Raw genomic sequence first — 9,775 nt, 5'->3', positions numbered from 1 at the left:
GACGCGTTATCGAGTCTCATTGTACTTGTTTGTATGTTTTAAGGCTTACTTTTATTCCGATCATTTCCTAGTTAACTTTTACTTTGGGCCTAGTGAATGGCTTTTGGAAATGAGGTGAATTTTGTGTGAGATGTTGGGACTGATTCGAGGAAATAATGAAGCCTTTATGGCTGGAAAAGTAAGAAATTTAGGGGAAGTGCTGCCCGATTTTCTAGGCCGTTTGGTTCTTTTAAGTTGGATTTGCCTTTTGGTAGAAATAAAAGGGCTTTTGAGTTATTGAACCTAGGTCTTTATGCTATCTTTTGTTCCCAAAAATCATGTTTTGTACCCTTGCATTAGTAATTATTTGGCGAGGCATACGACTAGTAGTCGAGCCTCATGTGCATTGTGTTTACTCGATTACGGATGTGAAACCTTCAATTGGTTTATTTTGGTTATTTTAGGGTTTCTTGGCGATTAAGGCCAATCTGAAGTAAAAACTTTTGAAGTTGAGCCGGTGAGTGTACCACTCCCCTCCATTGCTGTTTAACTTGATTTCTGCTCAGCAATCTGTTTATTTGTTTGAGACGAGGGTGTACTTTATCACACTCGTTCTCTTGTCTGTTCATATGCCAATTTACTATGCAAAATTTGAATCTGTTATCTGTGTCTGCATCTGTTCGGATTTCTATGACCTATGAGCTCAGTCCTGTGGCTAAGTTATTCGAGTCGGGCCGGCAAGGGCCTGGACGATTAGATAACGAACCACGGTAGTCTGTTCGGGGATTTTGGGTATTGAGACCCTTGATTCCGGGTATACTCGAGTATTACCATTTCTGTTCGGTTACGGTGAGCGGGCCCGGTAAAGGGGTGTTTGGTGGACGGAATTCGGTGTAAAGAGGGGTCTACGGACGTTTTGGTTCTATATACGTTGACGGAGAGTCAACCGGTTTGGATCAAGTACTGCGCTGGAAATTTGGCTCCTGAGAGCCACCCGTATCCTTCTGATTTGAATCATTGGTTCCTTTGCTTTACATCTGGCATGTGTATCTGATTTGTTAAATGTGAAATGCCATGATTTTTCTGCTATATGTTTGGTACCTCATTGAGCGCAAGCTCACCCCTTTCTGTTCCTTTTTGTTTTCCTTACAGGAAAATAAACCCTTTTGGTCTGGATTTGACAAATGGCTGCCAAATTGAGCTAGTTGAACATATCTTTTGTATAGCTCATGTATTAAAACCCTAAGTGTACTTTTGGGGCATTTTCTCATTTGATTTGGCAAACCGTGTATATTTATTAACTTTTGAAAACTTTTGTATGTCATTTTGGATTGAAATTTTGGATTGTAATCACTAAAGTTCAGATGTGAATGTTTGCGTGCTCTTTCGGTTGGGTTCTGACGGGTCGGTTACTATCATGGCCGACTCCGGATTTCATTTTTTTCTTATTTTGGGTTATTTTTCCATTTTGACTTGTTTACGCTCGTTTGTAAGTTCCGGATCGCAATAGATAGTTCTAGTCTGCATCGTTAGTCCTGGCGAGAGATGGGCAGGCAGCCCGCTAACCCCTTTGGTTCGCCTTAGGGGAAAGTGGGGCTGTTACATAAATTGCCAGAGCCGTGCGATTTCCAGGAGCCTCTACTGTTTCGTTTAGCAGCCTAGGTGCTTTCAGGTAGTCATGGATCCTTTTCAATCTTAGTTTGACAAAATTTTCTTCCTTTCCTAAGTGTTGTCGATGCTTGAGGACGAGGACTGTAAATCATCCTTCTCTTTCTTTAGTCGTCGAAGTTGTGACCTGTTTGTCGTTCTTGTTTTTGTTTGTCGCTTGACTGAGGATGCCATGAACTTGTTTGCTATCAAAGCTGTGTTAGAATCTTCTTGTTGCAAACTTAGGAACCAAAAAGCTGTTAGCTTTTGTGCTTTCTTTCCCTTGTGAAACTGAATGAGTGTGGTTCGTGAGTTGCAAGTGTCGTTCTTAGTATCTTGTTTGTTCACGTGATTTGGGTCTTAGGCTGTTTTCTTCAAGTTTTAGGTTTAAAGTTGGCAGATGTTCATACGCCTTTATACTGCCGAACTTCAGTTGGGATTGGATGATTCCGTTCCATTTTCCCTGCTGCATTTCATGTTGCACTGCTGTATTTAATCTTCCCTCTCCCCTTCGTCCCAAGTCTTTGTGCTGGAGTGAGTTAGGAGTTGTATTAAGTCCCTTTTAGTTCATTACATTGAAGCTTAGAGTAGCCAAGAGTTACCCTTGATCATGTTGCAGCTGTGCGAACAGCTTCCATTTTCTCTCGAGCTGCTGAAGTTTGTTTTTTTGGTTTGTTTTTTTTTTTCCTGTTTTGGGTCTGATATCTGGAAGGGCTAGAGTTCAGGTTTTGACGAATATTCAGGGCATTTAGATTGTGTTGCTTTGCTGCATTTTCATGTTCAGAGACCTTGTTGAACCTTCCCGCTCCCCTTTGTCCCAGATTCATGTGTATAAATAAGTCATGGCATGTTTTGAGTCATTTTGTTTTTTCGTTGTTTCTAGTTAAAGGTATTAGCATCAATTTGAGCAACTAAAAATGTTGCAGCAATGCTGATAGCTCGCGTTTAATTGTAGTAAAGTGAAGTATGAACAGGCTTTTCTTTTTCTTTTGATTGCTGAGAGTCTCAATTGCAGAAATTCTTGCTGCATTTTTCTTGTGTGAGTGCATGTTTCTTGTTCCCATTGATTGGATTCTATCGGATGGGATGAAGGGAGTACTCAGCTACCTTTGGTTAATGATGTTGGAAGATGTATGTAATTTTGGTAACTAAATGCTGGGTTAGTTTGCAATCTTTCCTTTGTGTTAAGATGAGCTGCAAAGTTGCAGCAAACATGTTTTTTGCTTGTTGACTGTTTTTGGAGTGTTTGAACATTTCTTCAAGACTTGCATAATTGTTTTTTTTTAATTTTGTTTGAATTAGGATGTGGAATATATGTGTTTTGTTGCTTAAGTTAAATTTCGAAGTCTAGATGACAAGTTTTGAATCAAAGTTTTCCTTGTTTGAATTGAAATGGTAACAGGTTGGTATTGCAGAAGCATATGTTTCGTAGGTTTGCATGGGTTGCATGAAAAAGTTCACAAAAATCGCACTTTGACCCCCCAAGTTCCCCTTGGTTTCACTATGACCCAACCAATTGAATAATTTCATCAATTTGATCCTTCGCAGTTTTGATTTTTGCAACTTCATTGCTTGTTTGCTTTAATTAATTACCATAGTTTGTTTAATTGCATTTAATTCGTGACTTTAGGGGCTTTATGATCAAGTGAGCTTTGTTTTGCACATTTCTTTTAATTTTTCTTAATTAAAGTGGTACCTTGACCTTTTTATTGTTTTGAAGCCATTTTTCCTTCATTTGATCACCATTGCAAGGGAGGTACACTCTATCCCTTATTTTGACCTTATCTGACCCTATGTGATCCAATGTGCCAAGTGAAAATTTCATGACTACTTTGCTTTCCTTGCTTTTCCTTAATTCCTTTCATTTATTTCATTTACTTTTGCTTTTTGTTAAGTTGTGCTTTTATTTATTTATGGGGTATGTGTACACCTCTTGGCTTGTAATAGATAGGGCTTGGAGAGCATTTTTGTCCATTTTCCCCTTCCCCTTTTTGTTTTAGTTAGCAAAAATGTGATAGGTTCATTAGATTGATTGTTTGCTTTTGTTGCTACGTGTTAATTTGCTTTATTAGGCTCTTGCATTTAGTCGAGCATGCTAAGTGTTATGTGCTACGTGTTTATGGGTGATTGGCATGTCTACTTGCTTTCTATAGTCATGGATGAATGTAATGGATGAATGCGCGCCACCACACTAGTCCAACGCTAGTTGTGGCTCATTGTCCCGTTTTCCACTAGTCCAACGCTAGTAGGAATGCATAGATATGGGCTAGTCCAACGCTAGACCCTTAGGGATTTCCCTCACTAGTTCATACTTGCATGTTTCACTACATTTCATGCATTTTTAAGTTTTCTAGCATTTGGCATGCTCCTCCAACCCTTTCCCCTTCATTTTAGGCTTTTGCATCCTCATGCTAGATATAGGGTACATTTGCCTGAGAGCCCCCTTTCGATAAGGGAAACGAGCGAGTGTGGCTACAAAATAGCCTTAGCACGCTAGTTCTTCCTTCTAATCAAAGGGAAAATTAAAGTCGTGAAATTATGAGTCATTCCCGTACCCGACTTGATGCATTCCTCTAGGTTCATGCACTCTCATTCTTATCATATCACTTCCTCACTCTTTTATCCACATTTTCTCAACTTATATTTTTCTCAATCCACATGCCATGTTTGCACATTTTTCTTCTCTTATCATTTATTTTCTACCTCACAAATTGCACCCAATTGCACTTACATGTATCTACTATCATGTTTTCATCCATTTGCACACAAACACCTTTATTTTCCCAATCTGCACACATGCACTTGTCTTACATTCGCACACATGCACGTTTTCTTACATTTTCACACTTGCACTCATATTTGAGTCTTCATTTGCATCATTCGCGACCTCTATGAGGACTTTCCTTATTGGCCACCACAACTCATGTGGTTGGGACCAAAAAGCCTCGTAAGAGACATTTTAGATTTAGGATTGCATTTCTTTTTCATATCCATTAGTCATATCCAACATGCAACGCATATTTTGGGTAGAAGAATTAGGAAACGTAGGGCTAAATCGCGCAACTAGCTCTGGCTAGGGTAAGGGAGTGCCTTAGGCTTTGCCTTTGCCTTCTCCCTTATCAAATGTGACCCCCGATCCCTTTCTTCGGTTACGTAGACCTAAAAGTTCTTAAAAAGGGGTTTGTTTACTTTGCTTTTCAAAAATTTCATTTTTGGGTGACTTGGTACACCCTAACTCTATACCAAGTGGCGACTCCATTTTCCATGCAAAAAACCCTTTTTGAACTTTGTTTGGCCAAATCGTCGCATTTTCAAGTCCCACGGCCTTTTATTTTCATTTTCACACACATTCACATACATATTCCACACACTATTTTCACACCATTTCAAAAAGTGGGGCGCGACAGTTGGCGACTCCACTGGGGACTTCCTAAGTGGGTCCAGGCATTTGATTTAGCTATTCTTTTCCTTTTTCTACCCTTTTTATGCATAGCATTTGTAAAAGCCCCACTTTCCCCTAAGGCGAACCAAAGGGGTTAGCGGACTGCCTGCCCAGCTCTCGCCAGGACTACGGATCAGTTCACGTCGATCTAATACGTTCCGGAACATACCCACGCGCGTAAACAAGTCAAAATCACAAAATAAAAAAAAATGAAAATCGAAGCCGATGATGAACAATACCGCCCACGTCAGAATCCAGATACTAGGCCGAGAGTAGCCAAAATTTTTCTTTTGCCGTTTGAAATACGAGTTGATCCGAAATTCAACCAAATATCAACCAAACATACATACATTGAAATGTAACATTTACAAGCCAAAGCGGCTTATCAAAAACCATTCATTACGAATATACATGTTCGGTTTGCCAATCAAAAGAAAGTGAACCCAATACACATTAGGGTTTCATTCAAAGAGCTATCCAAAAGATACATTTAAATGAGCTCAACTTGACAACCAACAAGTATAACCTTTCCAAAAGTGGTCATTTTCCTGTAAGGAAAACAAATGGAATGGAATGAGCTTAAGCCCAGTGAGTTACTACCACATAAGCAACAAAGATCACATAAGCATAATCTTTCATTTCAAGTACACAATTAAGAAGTAAAACAAGTCGGTAAAAGGATACGGACGGCTCTCAAGAGCCCATTTCCACGCTTACATTCTTGATCCAATCTCATTGACTCTCCGTCAACGTTTATGAGTACCAACCGTAGAACCCACTTCACTCCCATCCCTTCCACCAAACATACCCCAACCGGGCCCGCACTCCAATCAGTAGCTTTTGGTAATACTCGAGTTTACCGGAATCAAGAGTCTCATTACTACAAGATTCCCCAGTACAGTCCCCGTGGCATGTCAATTTTCACGACCAAGCCCCCGCCGGCTCGATTCAATTGACTACCAATGGGGTTGAGCTCAGTAGTACAGTAAGGCCGTTGGATACTCGTCCAAACGACACCAAATCAGTTTTTCATGAAGTGAATTCAATATCTCATATAGCAAGTGCAGTATATCAGTGAAGCGGTAAACAGTCATTAACGGTATCACAAGGGGTGAGGGCGGTCAAGTACACCCTCACCTCAATCAATTCCAATAGCCAAATAAGCCTTCAAGGCATCAAAATCACATATAGCAAAGCCACATTGTAACATTCAAGTGAGTAGTATACTCACCAATCAAGTAAGTGTTGTTTCATGCACGTCCGTCAAAAGTATTTCGTGAACCACCGTCACGTCCTAGAACACGCAAACAGGTACAATGAGACTCGATAACAAGTCATAAAGCAATGCCAATCACAACCCCAATAGGGTTTTATAAACATATACAAGCATCATAGGCAACCAGAAAATCCGGAAATGCAATTAACTTTGGCCCTGAAAAAAAATAGTTTTGTCCTCATTTTGCAGTAATGGCACCGATTTCACTACGATTATCGGATGAGGGTACAAGACCCACCGTTTCGAAGCTAAGAAACAGGGCTACAACAATGTAGAAGGTCACTCAGTCCAATTCCTAGCAAAACTAGGTCAAATATGCAAAATACCAAACCAGAACCTTAATTGCAGGTTTACAAATTACACTATGCTGTAATTAGTCCAACTCAGTCTATACAAGTCCAAATTCATTGATTCCAAAGGCATGCGGTAGCTAAGAAATCAAGATACATTTCATCAGAAGACCTCAAGAACCAAATCCAAATAAATTCCAGCCAAAACCACCAATTACAGACGCAGTTCTTACATCCTGATGAACCCAGAACAGCAATAGTAATTTCGACTTTTCTCAGTCCACACAACTCTGATTGACCTGAAATTTTACAGACACCTCACACACATCAATACCTACAACTTTTATGTTTTAAGAAATGGCCAATTCTGCCTTTATCTAGGACCTAAAATTTCGGACAGAATGCCCCCCTCAAGAACCCTAGTTTTCTGAAATTTCTTCCAAACCAGAAATTGGTTGCAAATACCAATCATGTACACCTACTAGAGTCATTAACCATCATTTCCAACCATCATAGATAGACACAACATCATGATCACATTAAACCAGAAAAATCACCAATAAATTGAAAACTTCATCAATTCATCCAAAAGCAAGAAATAAACCACAAAATTCATCCCTTTAGCTACCACTAGGCACAAGTTAAGCTTCATTAAGTGTAGGAGAAAGTTCAATCACCACTCACCTAGTAAACAAGAGAGGGAGAGTTGTAGGTCACCTTAGCTCCTCCAAACACTTCACCAAACAAACCACTAACACCTAGTGAAAGGGTTTTATGGAGTAGAAACAAGTTTAGGTGATTGCTTTGGATGATTTGCAGTAGATGGATGCCAAGATTTTGAAGAGTTTCTTCCTTCCTAAGCTCAAGGTGGCCGGCCAAGAAGATGAAGACAAGAGTGAATTTTTTTGTGATTTTTGGAGATATTTAACCACATGGTCAACAGGTCAAAAAAAATGAATAGTAAGTCATAAAGGTACAACCAATCCCAACATGACAAGTGTCACTTCATTAATGCATTCATATCCTTCTTTTTTCCTCTCACATCCTCTACTTATCTCTTAACACCCGATAAATTTCAACCAGTATTCGAAACCTAACCTAATTGGCCGAATTTTTCCGAACTTTTCGCACTAGTGGGTCCCACGTCCGACATATATCCTTAATTTTTCAAAAACTCTCCAATACTAGAAAAATCATCTAAAAACATAATTACTCATAAAATTCACCAGGAAAATTTTTCCTAAGCCAGAAAATGCAGAAAACATGTCTTTAAAGGGGAAAAACCCTAGGAAATTATTAGGGAATTTACGGGTTCTCACAGCATTTGGATATTAGGGTTGCATTTTCCCTTTTTAGGACTTTTTGCATCGCGCGCGTATCAAGCTATTCCCCCACTCACGTATGTATGATCAGTTGTTTGGATGTACGTTGTACTTGTTTTATCTCGCGCTTTGCATTGCATTTGGAGGGGGTGTGTGTCACCTTTAGAGCCTCGCGTTGGTTCTCAGCCCCTTCCCTCAAATAGGGAACACTTCATACGTGCATGTTTATTTACTGTTATCCCATTTTATTTTATTTTTCGTGGGCTCTTTCCCACACCGCCTTGTAGGACTAGGTATGTGGATGGTGTGCTCTGCGCCCATAGCAGTACCTAGGGGACCGCTCGAGCCACCGACCGAGGATCTTGGGATTGATGACCCATTCCCTTAGGTCTGAAGGCTTGGGGACCTTTCTAAACCTTATCGAGTCTAGTTGCATTAGTGAACCCCAGCCTCATGCATCCATGTTAGAGTTTTCCTAGGTTAGAGTCAGCCTCACCCTTTTTAAGCACATTAGGCACGAGGGAAGGGGTTCCGCCCCTTTTACTTGTTTTTATTGTATCTCTTTTCGTAATTGCTCCCAATATGTTATGTGTACTATCAATTGCACTAACCATTTCTTTATTTTCTTGGCCTGCATTCATGTGCTTTAGCAATAAGAGGCCTTTTTGGCACTCTTTTAGTGACTTACCCACTAGATAACTCACATGTTTAAATTTCGGTCATTACACTTAATTTTCAATAAGTACATTTCATTTTAGACCTTTTCCCCCGATGCATTATTTATGTCCTTTAGGCCATATTCGTCACATATTTATATCGCTTTAATAAACTGGCATCATGCATAAACCCTAGAAGGGAATGCCATTTAGGGGATCCTGTGTTAGGAATAAGCCACCTTGTGTCTCGGATACTTAATCCAAGGAGACTTGCACGTTTACATTTTGTACCATCCAAAGGGGTAGTGCACAAGGTAAGGTAGGATCCGGTCATTTTCATAGAGCGATCTTTGGAATATGAGCGTCTAATAATCACTTCTTGGCCACTTTATCAAAACTGGTAAAAATCCCTGGCGTAAAGGACATTAATTGGAACAAATTCACAAATCATTCCTCGCTATTGAGTCGATAAATAAACTGAGGCCAAAATTTGATTTTAGAAGGCTCATAGACTAATGCATTGCAATAAGCCGTCAATTCCATTCAGTCCATTGGATCATTTTATTCATCAATTTCATCCAGTCCATTTTATCAATTTGTTCATTTTTAGGGCAACCTAGTCGATTTTGAATTCATTTGACTAGTCTATCCATTTTAGGGCAATCTAGTCGATTTTTGAATAAGATCACCAATTTCATTCGATTCATTTGATTAATTTACCCATTCTTAGGTCAATTCAATCAATTTTGAATAAATTCAAATCATGAGATTCGTTCAATTTCATTTTGACCAGTTTACCCTTTTTAGGGTGATTTAGTCAATTTTTCGATCCATTTGACCGATTTGCCTAGTTTTAGGGCAATTTGGTCGGTTTTGAATAAATCATTATTTCACTCGATCTGTTTGATCAATTGATTTCATTCAATTCATTTGATTCATTTTAGGGTTATCCATTCAATTTTCAATAAATAATCAAATTTCATTCAATGAATTTGATCATTTTACCCCTTTTGACACATCATGCGTCGATCAAAATAAGCAATTCATTCGGACTTTGTCCTCATTTTTTAGGACGAATATTTCTTCTCACTCCAAATTGGCCAAATTTTTCAAATCATTGTTCACTCAATCAATTGATCGGATTCATCAGGTATGGTATAGTG

The sequence above is a fragment of the Coffea arabica genome, chromosome 10e (genome assembly GCF_036785885.1).
Source record: "Coffea arabica cultivar ET-39 chromosome 10e, Coffea Arabica ET-39 HiFi, whole genome shotgun sequence".
In the NCBI taxonomy this organism is placed as follows: Eukaryota; Viridiplantae; Streptophyta; class Magnoliopsida; order Gentianales; family Rubiaceae; genus Coffea; species Coffea arabica.
The sequence above is the reverse complement of the archived record's forward strand: the minus strand, read 5'-3'. Positions refer to the sequence as shown.